Raw genomic sequence first — 15,000 nt, forward strand, 5'->3', positions numbered from 1 at the left:
GCAACATTTCAACGCAATGTCTTGCAACATTGTTGCATGATGTTGCGACATGTGTTGAACGGGCTGGCCAAATGCACGCAGCAAACGCAGCATGTCGATGTTTATGTGCCCCAGGCCCCTGTCGCGCAACAAGTGGACGTGGCGCGCATGCCCTAGTGCAACAATTTTGCGTGGTCGTGGCCATTCTCGTCCCCAGAGGCCGCGATTCTTTCGGTCAGCACCAAGAATAACGACCTCTGGCAACAACGAGTACAACTTCATGCAACATTCAAAATGTTGCACGAAAAAATTGACCCTTTTCAAATTTGATCCAACATCATCCAACATGTTGTTCGGAACGGGGTGGCCAAACGTATGTTTGTTGTGCCCAACAATGTTGCAAGAAGTTAGTTGCGTGGACTTTTAATGTTGCGAGTGTTTGGACAGGCCTTTGTAGCATACTATTGGGTGAAACTTTATATTGTCATAGAAGTACAATTGCATGGTAATTTTATAAATTAATAACAGAATATAGATTCTTCATTGAGCATTTTGGAACTGCGAGTGATATATGAATTACCATGCTACGACGGGTTATTATTTTGGAAAAGTGCCTGTACTTCAGTGACTGGAAAATATTTGAAACGAAACAAGATAAATATTCTTATCTTCTTTGACATTCATTTGTTTTTTTTTTCCATTGCTTGTGTAGTACAGATCTGAATCATGTTTTGAACTTATTTCTAGTCATAATGAGAAAGTAATGGTGATTTGTCGACTGGCCTGACCAAAGTACAGGAATCAACCTCGTTCCCAGGGTCTCTCTTCTCTGGTTCCATTGTCGGAGGCAGAGAAGATTGACCCTGGGAACGAGGTTGTACAGGAATGTGCGGTGTTCCCACGAATCTCCTAGCTTCGGAAAATATTCATGCTCTTTTTAATTGCCATCCGGGTTTTATCCACGCCGAGACTGTGTAAGCTGGACTGGATTAAACAGCTCCATCTAAAACTTTAGTCATCAAAACGACTGCAAAGAACTTTATTCTCTAGCTGCGTGGCCCTGAGGAAATTCAGTGTTAAGTTTTGTGTCCTTTCATTTTTTTCAATATTACTTCGTCCGAAGGAAAAAGTATTAGGATCAGGCTCTTAAAGTGAGTCTTTTACCACATTTCGTTTCACTCTTTTTACCCTTTGAGCTGTGATGTCGGTCGAACGTCGTCGTCTTATCAGGGGAGGTACTTCTATTTCATAATTTTTCGATTTTGATTATTTGAAAGAGGCACTTTTCTTCGAGCGTTCCAAGGTAGCTGGGTAGAGAGGATCGGCTACCAACCACCTCCCCAGGGTCTTCCCGGCTTTCAACATTGAGAACCAGCCGCCGTGTTACCTTTTGCTGAACAGCAACAAGTTGCTCTTTGGTCTCTGCTGAACTATTCTACATAAAGTTCTTCCATTCTACTAAGTAAACTGGTTGCACACCAGTTTTTTATTCTACCAAACACCCCAACAGGCGCAACAGATTCCCCTATCTCTTGGCCTGTATGGCCACTTCATCTGTCTGCTAACATGATTGTCTTCGCCTATTTTTTCCTTACGTAACAGGTCATCTTCCTCTCTCCTCCACCACTAACACCACCTAACAAAATCCGTTTTTTTTTAAAATAACATGACTGTTGTTGTGAAGAGTAATTAAACAAATTTTGTCCAGTTAGATGTTAAGAGCTCGTTCGGCGGTACTGAATGGGTTGGGTACGAGGGAGGAGCGGGGAATGGAACTCGGGACTTGGTTCGTATATTCTTTACTTTGGCATATTTACATGGTCCGCCCTTTGAGTGTCCGGAGAGATATGCAGTATCAGTATCCGGTTAATTTGAGTGTTTTGTGATGAATCTCACATAGTACGCGCGGTTTGATTGGTCAATGAAGCAGGCCTTCTTCATATTCCAGGGTTTCCTTCCCGAGCGATTTGAAAATCAAAATGAACTTAATTATCTTATGCGCTACTGTTAATCGTAATGTTGGACTATATTCCATGTTGCCGGTTTTCCCCGGGGGTGGGTACGGCTACACTTAGGCTATGCCAAGAGAAAATGAGTTTGATGTCTGCAGGGGGAACTCCCTTTTCGCGTGTCTTCGTGTTTGAATATTAACTGAAAGTTAAATGTAAAATGCTCAAAGTATGCAATTTTAGGGGGTCGAACGCATGCACAGATCCACTAACAAGCAGATCATCCTTGCATAGCAATTGACGGCTGTTACATCCTTGTACGAAATCATCAGCATGTCATATTCAAGTTAGGTAACGGAGTGCTTTTCCTCTTTTTCCAAACTCGTTTCTCAAACACGCAACCAGAAAGCTTGCCCTCCCACAGGGACACAACGGCTGACCCTAGTCTAGGCTTAACCCTCTTGTGTTTATTCAGTGAAAACGGCACAGAATTCAAGTGAGGCTTTACGCTACTGAGAATGTGAATGTGTGGATGAAGAACCTTCGGCGATCAACAGCATCAGGAAGTACTTCTTTTATGCCCCATCCACGACCGCTACAACGATGATCTAATACGGAAGTCGTGAGTTCGTTTCCCACGTAGGCCAGAGATCTTTCCCTTACTTTGGGTGGTCCATTCACTACTCCGCACCTGTCGATGCTCTCTACCCATTGAGCTACTAGAACTCACTGGAGAGCTACAATAAACGAAAAAAGTATTTGAGACACTGAACTGGAAAGACCACAATTAGGACAAAATCACCTAACGTCACATTTTCCACTTGCACTCCCCCCTCTCCATCCGCCTCCCCCGTTTAATGTTGGTAACAGAAAGAGGAAGAGTTGGGGATAAGAAAACAACATTGTTAGCTTGGGAAAGTGGGACACATTGTCCATTCTCTACTCTACAGCGGGGTATATTGTCCATTCAGGACCTAGATAAACGACCTACTAGCTCACCAGTGAGTTCTTGTAGTTCAATGGGTAGAGCGTCCGACTGGTCCTTTCGCCCGTTGCCAAGCAACTTGTATTCTATGTAAACCTACTTGTCGTCCAGTTTTGGTTTGTGAGGTTGATGTTTAGGTTTCCAAATCGTTAGACAACAGGAAGGCGTTCGCTAGGTTTTCTTCCGGATTTTTGTAATTAAAGGAATTTCGGCTTTGTAACAGGCAAGGACCAACCTACGTACTTAAAAAAACTCAACGTAACGAATTGAAAACGGTTATTTTTTCAACGCTTACGAAATCTTCAATGTCTGCCTTCAGTAGATTGTTCATGATTCCAAGCAGGGACACAGGTAAACAGAACGAAACATTGAATCTAAACGAGGAATTCAAGGTTAGCGGCAATGATTATGAATAAAAGAAATGCTCGGTTCCAATTGAAGTTTGTTCCACGATTACAAAGGTCTTCTTCGCAGCAGTAAGATGTACAGTCACCACTGTCACCGCATTCGTTTTTATGTATCCCACAGCCTTCTTCATTAGTGCACCCTTGCTCAATCTTATCATCGGAACCAGCTTTGTGGATCGTTTTCTTGAAGCATCGATTGCTGTTGGGTGTACACTCCAGTAGTGTTGACCTATTCCCCTTGTCAGGATCACATTGGGAAAGCGTACTGTAGTCACAATGGTAACATTGTAGGGACCATACTGCAATTGAAACAGTGGTCAGTGAGAGTAATTTTGTAATTATTTTAACAAACATGAATCGTATGAAAAACCTTTTCCATCTTCACCTGGACTGGGTTAGAAGAAATATGCACGAGGGTAAAAAAAAAACGAATTACAAATTGACAATTAAAAAAAGCACACTTGAATATTTACAAAGTGCATGGCAAGAAAGGTTCACAATATCCTATGACAACGCGCAGAAAATATTAGGTGGGCAGACACGAGGGGTCATGTCTCATGAAGTTCAACAAGCTGAACTTCATGGGACACGTCGCGGGGACAAAATCACCCCAAAATTGGTGTTGCACAAATATAAAAGTACCAACTCACACGAGGGAACATGTCGCTGCAACATATCCCTGGGACATGTACCCGCAACATATCCCTGGGACATGTCGCTGCAACATATCCCTGGGACATGTACCCGCAACATATCCCTGGGACATGTCGCTGCAACATATCCCTGGGACATGCCGCTGCAACATATCCCTGGGACATGTACCCGCAACATATCCCTGGGACATGTCGCTGCAACATATCCCTGGGACATGTACCCGCAACATATCCCTGGGACATGTCGCTGCAACATATCCCTGGGACATGTACCCGCAACATATCCCTGGGACATGTACCCGCAACATTTTCATGTGTGTGCACATGTTGTAATTTAGACTTTCGAAAAGTCCTTCGTCTAGATACGAAAAATCACGATTCGCTCGCTAAAAAGTTTTCTCCTGGGATTATCGTGAGGTCGACTTGTGGCAAGTCTAGTTGTAATTTTGTCCCTTGTACATGTCGCCTCAGTGTGCACTACACAAGTTTTTTGTCGCTGCAACATCCATATCCCTGCAACATGACACCTCGTGTCTGCCCACCTTAATGGCAGTGTCCGAACTGTTTTTTTCTGAAAATGAACTCACGGATTGATTCAAGCACTGATAGACACAACGTTTTTTAGTCGGCCACAACTTTCTTTTTTTATTGATATTAAAACACGTGTACTAGTGTTTTGAATCAAACGCTTACAACGAGTCTACAAAAAGCGATAAAGCTAAAATTTGCATAACACGAGCAAAGAAAAACAGGCAATCAATAACGGGTCGACCCTAAGAAAATCTATTATACGTAATCAGAGCGATCCTCGCCATACAGGTCGTCGATCTTTTGAAACGTTAAATAGTACCAATATCATGCGCTACCGAACAATACGAGTTTCTTTACAACGCATTTAGAGATTGCCTAAAGGAAAGCTGCTCCACCCACTCGAATGTCAAACGAAATCAAAATGGGACGAGATGTATTGCGCATTCCCAGTTTCCCAATTTCCATAACAACTGTGTAGCAGGTGCAGTGAATCTTTGATTACACTGATACTGCCCATAATATTCTTTGAATAAATCAAACATAAGTGGAGTACTATCCTTTCTTGGTGGTATCTTTTTCATTGTTATCATTCTAATTAACTTTTTTTGACTGAAAACATGAATCCTCTTCGCGAAATTTAAAGATAACTGCATAAGCAAGTACCTGCGTAACAGAACAGAAGCACTGAATCCTGGTGAAGGATCAAATGAGCGAAATAAAAAGGAGCAAGGCTGACTGAACCATGAACGAATATATTTTCTTAAGCCAATCAGTTGGAAAGGTGTGGCCTTTGTTTATCAAGGCTTTACAAGCAATGACTACGGTTTACAGTTTATAGAAGACGTTTGTCAGTGTTAAAATTAAACCTCAGTGATGATGAAAAAAAAGCAGCGCCTTTGAAAATAATGATAATGACTTTAGATACAGTTCAATCAGCCTTTCGTTTCAAAACGTCTGCGACTGGATTTTCATTCGTTCGTAAGCACATTTATGTTCTAGTACCACCGTAAAACCTCTTTATGATGGGCTATCATCTGCCCACTCCCTCTCCTTATCTGTCCACCCATCTCGGATCTCACCTCATTCCTAGGGTCTCTCTTGTAACGGTTACAAGAGAGACCCTGGAACGAAGTTGAAGGGATGGCGCAGTGTTGAGAGCACTCGCCTCCCACCAATGTGGCCCGGGTTCGATTCCCAGACTCCGTGTCATATGTGGGTTGAGTTTGTTGGTTCTCTACTCTGCACCGAGAGATTTTCTCCGGGTACTCCGGTTTTCCCCCTCTCCCCAAAAACCAAAATTTTATTTGCGTTAACTTGTTAATTTTAATTTACAGTGTCCCCCATTAGTGCTCTACGGCGGTAGAAGATAAGCCACGTAAATAAAGTTCCTTTCCTTTCCTTTCGGATCTAAACGAACCTTACTCACCCATCCCCCAACCTATGGACACACACAAAAAAAAGCTTTTTAAAATAACGCCTGCGCACAAGAGATACTGGTATAAGCATCAAGTCATTTTATCATCAACAACTCCACTGGCTATTCAATAGCCAATTACCGTAGGTTCTGTTTGGCATATGCCAAACAGAACAACATGTGGCGTCACGAGAAACATCGCTATATTATGTAGATGTGTTTTTCCTCTTTACTAAATTAAATAATTGACTACAAACGTAAAAGGTTACAAAGACAATAATTTGAAATTCATAACTTTTTTTAAGCAATGCAATGAAATAGACGAGATCTTCATTCGACTAAAACGACGGTTTGCCAAACTTCGCGTGACCTCAGTTTGATCCGTCACGTTAGTTGTTAATGCGATCCTCATTTAATTTCTTAGCATTTTGTACAGAAATATCTAGCAATATAACGCTAAATTAACATATTTTTTGGCTTTGTCATTTAAAAAAATATAGATATATATATATATTTGATAGATCTTTGACCCACAATGAAAACGGTCGGCAACTTGTTGACCGAAAAACTAAGAGAATATATTTAAACGGTGGGTAATGAAGCATATTTTTCAGGGAAGGGTTCCGGTGAACAGCCATTAACAAATGCAATATTTGATACTGCATGAATGACAGAGCAACTACACGAAGTAAAACTGTGTGAAACTAGACATTTTGCTGTCAATGGTCCATAGTGGAAAAGATCCGGAAAAAATCCCTTTGGGAGCACAACCACCGATCAATGCCGGCATTCTGTTGTTCATATGTCGTTGTTCTACAACATTGCCGTTTTCCATTGTTACTTTTGTGTCCTACAGCTTAAGATCACAACGAAGCACACATGTACTGCATGGAAACTTGCGGCAAGTTAGAATCACTTTCTGCTTTACAGATAACCAGGTTTGGAAAAAATTGAGGCGACAAATGTTCGACACCTCTATGGGCTTCAAAACAGCTTATTATGCTACTAAAACATCACAGATTTCAAGTCCAACACAAGATAGGGTAAATTACGGTATTTTACGATCTACAAGCACTGAGCTCACCAAAGGCCGGTAATACACAGAAGAGGCAACCAAAAACAAGCAAACGGGTCATCCTGGTTGTCATTTGTACACACCAAACTCAAGACCAAGGTGAAAGCTCCTTATTCTTGACTGATTTGCATGATTAATCGTGCATTAAAATATAAAACACTGATGGACCTACTATCAATAATAATAATAATAATAATAATGATAACAATGACTTATTGCAGAGTATCCAACAAAGTAAGTGAAGTTCTTCATCTACAATATCTACACTATACTCGCAACTCAAAAAAATAAATAAAATAAAATGAAGAATAGAAGTCTTTCATATTTACTAGGAGTTTCCGTGTGATAGTGAGTGCTGGCGTGGAAACTGGGAGCATGCAGTGACTGGTATTCTTTTCAAGACAGCTGCTCATTTTTTAAGCAAGAGGGTACCGGAAATGTGCGTGAAAGTATTAAAAGAGCAAAGAAAGGTATTCATAGCTTTTATAGCCTGTGTGGCAGGCATTACTATTTTATAGGCAAAGGGATAATTTCAAAACAATGGCATGCCAGTTCATTCTTTGAATTTAAACTTCTGGCCCCTTTTCAGCAAAATAGTTACCTTTTGAGAAATGCTGAGAGTAGTTGAGCAAACGTCAATTTAAATGCATTGTCGTGCTTGAGAAGAGACTGCGAGCAGTCTCTATTTTTCTTTGACACCGTAGAGCGCGCGATTGCGTGACACGCCTCGTTTTTACCACTAATTAGCATAAATAATAATTTCATCCGTCGTGCGTGGCTCTGAGGAAAGAAGGACGACTGCTCGTGGTCTAGCTCGAGAACTGATTTTCTCTTCGCTCAACGGTTGAAGACGTTGAAGAACAATTTGACTCGGTGGTCAAATGTAAGAGGTTCAAAGACTGAACATGATGTACGGTTGAATGATGATCAATGACGACCAACTTGAAAAGTACTCGACTTTGAGTAAGATTTCCTTCGACGTGCCGTGACGTCATCACCGGTATGAATACCCCGGATTATAGACATAATAACACCACAATCGACTGCGCATGCTTCCGATCTTGCATCCCACAAATTTTGATATTTTTCGCTAATATGAAGAATAGGCTGCTGCCTCGCTAAGGCTCGCCAGCAACAATTGTGTTTCCTGCTTAAAGTTGGCAAAAGAAAAAGACTGAGGAGCTCTTAGACCACCTCAAGTCGGAGCCCTATTTCAAAAACTAAGTGGAGTTATATACGGCGAGGAGGGTGACGATATCACATCTACTGTCACCAGAGCCTAAATTCAGCAAAAACAATAATTAGCAACTATTCACCGCAGTGGCTAATGGTGGAGCACCATTTCAGCAATCGAATGAGGTTACGGTAGACATGGAATCGAATCAAATTGAACTGCTTTTCTCTTTTGAACAGGTATAGTTGTTCCGTGCCAGCAAAGCCTTTCTTGACTGGACGAGAAAGAAAGGACTCTGCAGAAATCGTGTCAATTTGTTATTGAGTATGGGCGAACCGTTGCTTGGAGACAGCTTCAAACCCAGGCTAGCGCCATTAGCTTTTACTATCTCTGAGTAGCTGTGCTCTCTTTCTCTTACAATTATTTCCTTTTAATGATTTTTTACACTTTTGTATTAAGAGCACAATAAAGATTATTGTTGTTGTTGTTGTTGTTTGCACTCCTGGACGCCATATAGATTTTCATACTGAAGGCTCGGTTTTGACCTTTGCCCTAACAAAAATGTGATGCGCGCGCTGCCTAAAACAGGTTTGACCGGAGTGACTAGCCCAGAAACTTGGGCTGCGGCGACTTTAAAGACTTGACACGATCTCTGCGGAGCCTCTCTTGCTTGCCCTCTGGTGAATTTTAGAGAGCGTCTGCTCGGGGCGTGTCCGGTTTCAGGCCAGCAACGAAGACCGGCCTCCGCTATCTGAGAGCCTGGAACGGGCTATCATTCAGTGCACTCAATACACGCAATCTAATTAATCATGCGCAATTTAATTTATGAATAGAAGCCAGCCATTTCCTCTCTGTCTACATCTTAAGTCAACTGACAAGTCTACGGGTTTCCTCACACGAAAAAATCGAAAAGCACTTTGCAGGCCTTTGCAGGCAACGTTGGACGCTGGGACGCTTTAGCGGTATCGTAGTCTTTGTTGCATTTGTCCGATTGACAGCTGGCCATCCTGGAGCAAACGGTATCCTGACCAAACTTCTCACAGGGATTATTGTCGCAATCTTCGAATAGACAGCAACCTGCTGAGAAAACAAAAGTTTCGAAAAAATTATCTTTATGACACGAGCAAACTCGGAAGAAATCCAAGTGATCCTACTGTTAGATCCAAACGCCTGCTCATTTGCGGGGTTGCATTCCTCTCTTAGGAATGCAGTTGTCAGTCTTTTTAATTAGGAACTTAGTGCTTAATTTATTCGTTCTCTTAGAGGTATTTAAGGCTTAATTTAGTCATTTCTAGGGTTTTCGATCAGTCATTTTCGCTTGTGAGTAGTTCTTGTAGTTTCGCTTTCGGCAGTTTGTTACTTTCTTCGCTTCAAGCAGTCAATATTCAGTTACCAGCTCCTAACAAATGTAAGTGTATCTTTTCGTCGAGTTTCTGTTTACGATTAGTTCATTTTACTAAGTAATTTTTGTATTTGTTTGTTTTCTAGTCTTAACCGCTTTTCGCTTTCACCGCATGGGTTGAGTTCAGTTGAATGAAGAATAAAGCGTGTTTGAATTTTATCGCTGGAGTCTTGTAGTTGTAAGAAGATCACATCGTTAAGAATTTGTCCTGAGTTTGCCGAGATTTGATGGCGGCGAAAGAAGATGGTCCCGGTGGTGGTGATGTTGTCTTTGGTGCTGCTAGCGCGGCACTAGATCAAGTTATTTCACTCGAAGACCTTCGGCGGCTGAAGAATTCCAGATCTGGATATCTCTCGGTAGTTACAATTAAAAGGAATGAAATTCAAGTGTTGCTGTCCCGCGAAGGGAACGCCTCTCGCGTTAAAGAGAAAATGTCAGAGTTTGTCGCTGCATTCGCTGCTTTCCAGCAAGCTCATGTTGTATATATGTCGTACCTGTCTGACGAGTCGAGCATTTTGAGGTGCCATGAATCTTTCGAACGTGAGTCTGTTCGAAAGGATGACTTTATCCACGAAGTTCAAGGTTGGATTAAAAGAACTGAGGAAGTGGCGCGTTTAGACTCTCAGTTGCAACCAGAAGACTCTGCAAGTCAGATCGTGTCGAGAACCTCAGCCTCCAGACTTTCTAGTAGAAAATCTCATCGTTCTTCTCGCAGTGGTTCGCGTGGAAGTAATGTATCTTCATTGTCCGTGGCCAGAGCTAAAGAAGCTGCACGTGTAGCAGAGTTAAAAGCGGAAGAGGCGGTTCTTCAGAAGAGACAGCTACTAGAGAAACAGAAGTTTCACCTTCAACTGGAAGAAGAACGCTTAACTCTAGAAACGAAGTTGGCTAAATCCCAGGCCCGTGAACAAGCATTAACATCCATTGTAGAAGCTGTCGATCATCCGTGTCCTTTGGAACGTAAGGAGACCGCTCCTAAACCACGCTTGGTTGCTCCTGACCCCATAAATTTAGAATCGAAGCCACGTAAAGAAAACCCGCATTTTCCGGAAGAAAAGCATCGCTCTAACCCTAACCCAGAAGCAGCAGAGTGGCACCATCCCCCCTTGCCTATTAACAACGAAAGGGCTGTTTCAGAGTCCTCAGAAGTGCTTTCTTCGCCAAGCGAAAGGGCTTTTCACGAAATGTTAGGACTCCATCAGCAACAGAACGCTCTTCAACAGCAACAGAATAAAATTGTGGAGATGCTTGCAATACAACAGAAGAAAAGTTCTCTCCCTCAGCCTCGTGTCCCTATCTTCAACGGAGACCCTATGGAATATGAACCCTTTGTAAGAGCGTTTGAGAGTATAATCGAGTCCAAGACGTCAAGCAGTAGCGAAAGGCTCTATTACCTTGAGCAGTTTACTAGTGGAGATGTGAGAGAGCTCGTGCGATCGTGCCATTATCTCCCACCTGAAAATGGTTATCAAGAAGCTCAACGACTGATCAGGAAGAAGTTTGGTGATAATTACCACGTTGTAGCTGCATATGAAACCAAGGCATTGAATTGGCCCGATGTGAAAGTAGAGGATGGCCAAGCCCTAAATCGATTTGCCATTTTCCTTATGAGGTGCAAGAATGCCATGGAGAGTAGTAGGTACCTAACCAAGCTTGAACAACCCGAAACCATTAAGAAGTTATCTCTGAAGTTGCCGTTCAGTTTAAGAGTAAGATGGCGGCGCTTGGTAGATGAAATCATGGAGGATCAAGGAAGGGCTATCCGGTTTAATGACCTCGCTGAGTTTGTCGACCATGAAGCTCGCGTAGCCACCAACCCTCTCTTCGGGAAGATTGTCGAAGACTCTAGGCCTAGACCTGATACACGTCGAGGTCTCTTGAATAAAGGATCCCACGAAAAAACGAAAGAAAGACGTAGTTTTGCTTCGCATGTTAACAATTGCCTGACCTCACCTACCACCAGGGAATTGCCAAGTTCAGACTTACCTCCAGTAGAAGAAGTCTCTTGCCTTTATTGCAACGATCATCACGCACTAGGGGGCTGCAAATCTCTTAGGAGTCGCCCCTACGGGGAACGAATCGAGTTTATGAAGTCTAAGCGTCTTTGCTTCGGTTGTTTGTCCACTGAGCACATAGCAAGGAATTGTCCGAAGCGGAAAACGTGTGCAATTGTCAATTGCACAAGAAAACATCCAACAGTTCTCCACACGAATTCTGTTGCACGTTGCCCAGAAGCTAACAATGCCACAGCAAGTTCTTCGTCTCGCGAGGAGGTTCTGCGTGTTCAAAGTGCTATGGTCAATACAGGCGGAAGAATTAGTCCCTTTGTTGGGACAGACACCTCGAGGACAGCTATGGCCATTGTTCCAGTTAAAGTATGGCCTAAAGGAAATGGGACACCTGTAATCACTTACGCCTTCTTGGATAGCGGCAGTTCTTCCACGTTTTGTACTGAAGCCCTAATGAGACAGTTAGGAGTAAATGGCCAAAGAACTTTGATTTCCTTAACAACGTTGGACAGAAAGAACAGCCTCATTGACAGTTTCGTTCTGCAAGATCTGGCTATTTCCGACCTGGAGGAGAACGTGTTTGTCAAATTGCCTCCCTTGTACACAAGACCCGAGATTCCCGTATCAAAGGAGGATATCCCAAACCAGGTTGATGTTGACAAATGGCCACATTTGAGTGGAGTGTATTTGCCGGATGTAGAAGCAGAAGTCGGTCTCCTAATAGCCAGTGACGTCCCGCAGATCCTCGATCCTCTAGAAGTGAGGCATTGTCAAGATGGCGGCCCTTACGCGTCCCGTACAATTGTAGGTTGGGTTGTGAATGGTCCCATAGGGTGTCGTAGCCACCGCTCACGCATATCCAGTTTCTTTTCTAAGGCTGACAACGATCTCAACCAGATGCTGAAGGACTACTACAATGGTGATTTCCCCGAATCCAGTGCAGATGATAAACCTGAGATGTCCCAAGAGGAGCTGCGTTTCTTAAAGGTGCTAAATAGTACGGCAGTTCTGAAAGAAGGTCATTACGAAATGGCTTTGCCATTCAGAGATCGTGAAGTCGCGGTGCCAAACAATCGGGTACAAGCTGAGCAGCGAGCGCTATGGCTGAAGCGGAAGCTCCATGGTAACAAGAACCTGTATGCTGACTACAAGGTCTTTATGGCTGGGATTCTAGAGAAGGGCTACGCCCGTGAGGTTCCTGTGCGCACGCAAGCGTTAAACTGTGTAAAATGGTATATCCCGCACCACGGCATCTACCATCCTCGCAAGCCTGGTAAAATACGAGTCGTTTTCGACTGTTCTGCGAAGTTTCGAGGAAAGTCGCTCAATGATCTGTTGCTCAAGGGTCCAGACTTAACGAACACTTTGTTCGGTGTATTGATGAGGTTTCGCCAAGAAAGGATAGCAATCATGGCGGATATAGAAGCGATGTTTTACCAGGTTAGAGTAGCCGAAGAAGACCGAACCTTTCTCCGTTTCCTGTGGTGGCCTGAGGGTAAGCTGGACGAAAATCTCGAAGAGTATCAGATGGTTGTGCATTTGTTTGGAGCAGCTTCATCTCCAGCATGTTCTAACTTTGCCCTGCGAAAGACGGCAGAGGACAACAGCGACCACTTTCCAAGGGAAGTTGTAAGCTCGGTTTACAAGAACTTTTATGTAGACGATTGCCTGAAATCTTTACCATCAACTGGAGACGCTTTACAACATGCAAGTGATTTGAAATGTTTGCTGTCAAGAGGTGGATTTCATCTGACCAAATGGGTTAGTAATAGTCGCAGAGTCCTTGATGCCATCCCTGAAGCCGAGCGCGCCAAAGAAGTAAAGAACTTGGACCTTAGTAAAGAAAATCTACCATTCGAAAGAGCCCTTGGAGTTCGATGGTGCATAGAAACGGATACTTTTGGGTTCAAGATAGACCTGAAACATAGCCCACCCACACGAAGAGGTATCCTTTCGGTTGTGAGTTCAGTTTATGATCCTCTTGGTCTCGCTGCACCGTTCGTGTTGCCAGCCAAACGCTTGCTTCAAGATTTATGCCGGGAGAAGCTAGGATGGGATGATGCGATCCCCTCAAAGTACGAGGTTTCTTGGGAACGATGGTTGGCAGATTTACCCAAATTGTCTAAATTCTCTGTCGAACGCTGCCTGAAGCCAGATGGTTTTGGTGTCATTACGTCCAGTCAGCTACATCATTTTGCTGATGCATCTGAAATCGGTTATGGGTCAGTTAGTTATCTTCGTCTTGTCAATGCCCACAATGAAGTCCATTGCTCTTTTCTCTGCGCGAAGTCACGTGTCGCTCCGTTGAAGATGATAACGATCCCTCGTCTGGAATTGTCTGCGGCGGTAACAGCTGTTAAGCAAGACAGATTATTGAAGAGAGAGTTGGAGATCTCAGTCAATGCAAGGTCGGTCTTCTGGACGGACAGTACCGCAGTTCTGCGCTACGTCAAGAATGAAACAAACCGGTACCACACCTTTGTTGCCAATAGAGTGGCAATTATTCGTGACGGGTCCCAGCCTAATCAGTGGTTTCATGTCAATGGCGATAATAACCCTGCTGATGACGCCTCGCGTGGTTTGACGGCAGATATTTTCCTTCGTCAAAGTCGTTGGTTAACGGGGCCGGCATTCCTTTGGAAGCATGACAGCATGTGGCCAGCGCAAGATAAACTATTTGGCGAGATTGCAACTAATGATCCTGAAGTGAAGAGATATGTCCAGAAATGCACACAACAACAAAAATGGCAAAAATGAGAAAATGTTGGCGAATTTGGCAAATATGGCGAAAATGACAATTTTGGCACAATCGCCAACGAGGCAAAGCACAAAGCAGGGAAGGGGCACCATAAAAGTTGGCGAAAGCGGCGAATTTGGCAAATATGGCGAAAATGACAATTTTGCCACAATCGCCAACGAGGCAAAACACAAAGCAGTGAAGGAACCCCATAAAAGTTGGCGAAAGCGGCGAATTTGGCAAATGTGGCAAAAATGACAATTTTGCCACAATCGCCAACGAGGAAAAACAGAAAGCAGTGAAGGGGGCCCATAAAAGTTGGCGAAAGCGGCGAATTTGGCAAATATGGCGAAAATGACAATTTTGCCACAATCGCCAACGAGGCAAAACACAAAGCAGTGAAGGAACCCCATAAAAGTTGGCGAAAGCGGCGAATTTGGCAAATATGGCAAAAATGACAATTTTGCCACAATCGCCAACGAGGCAAAGCACAAAGCAGTATAGGGGCCCCATAAAAGTTGGCGAAAGCGGCGAATTTGGCAAATATGGCGAAAACGACAATTTTGCCACAATCGCCAACGCGGCAAAACACAAAGCAGTGAAGGGGGCCCATGAAAGTTGGTGAAAGCGGTGAATTCGGCAAATATGGCGAAAATGACAATTTTGCCACAATCGCCAACGAGGC

General features: G+C 43.4%; 1 long non-coding RNA gene across 1 annotated transcript in view; it reads right to left on the reverse strand.

Annotated features, from left to right (window-relative positions):
* Positions 1-9,115: 9,115 nt before the first annotated feature.
* Positions 9,116-15,000, reverse strand: part of LOC138040917 (uncharacterized) — a 19,801-nt gene continuing 13,916 nt past the window's right edge. Inside the window, exon 3 of the long non-coding RNA XR_011130710.1 lies at positions 9,116-9,247. This is a non-coding gene — a long non-coding RNA (uncharacterized lncRNA). The remainder of the gene's footprint in view (positions 9,248-15,000) is intronic.

This window comes from Montipora capricornis, chromosome 3, assembly GCF_036669925.1.
Source record: "Montipora capricornis isolate CH-2021 chromosome 3, ASM3666992v2, whole genome shotgun sequence".
NCBI classification, from domain to species: domain Eukaryota; kingdom Metazoa; phylum Cnidaria; class Anthozoa; order Scleractinia; family Acroporidae; genus Montipora; species Montipora capricornis.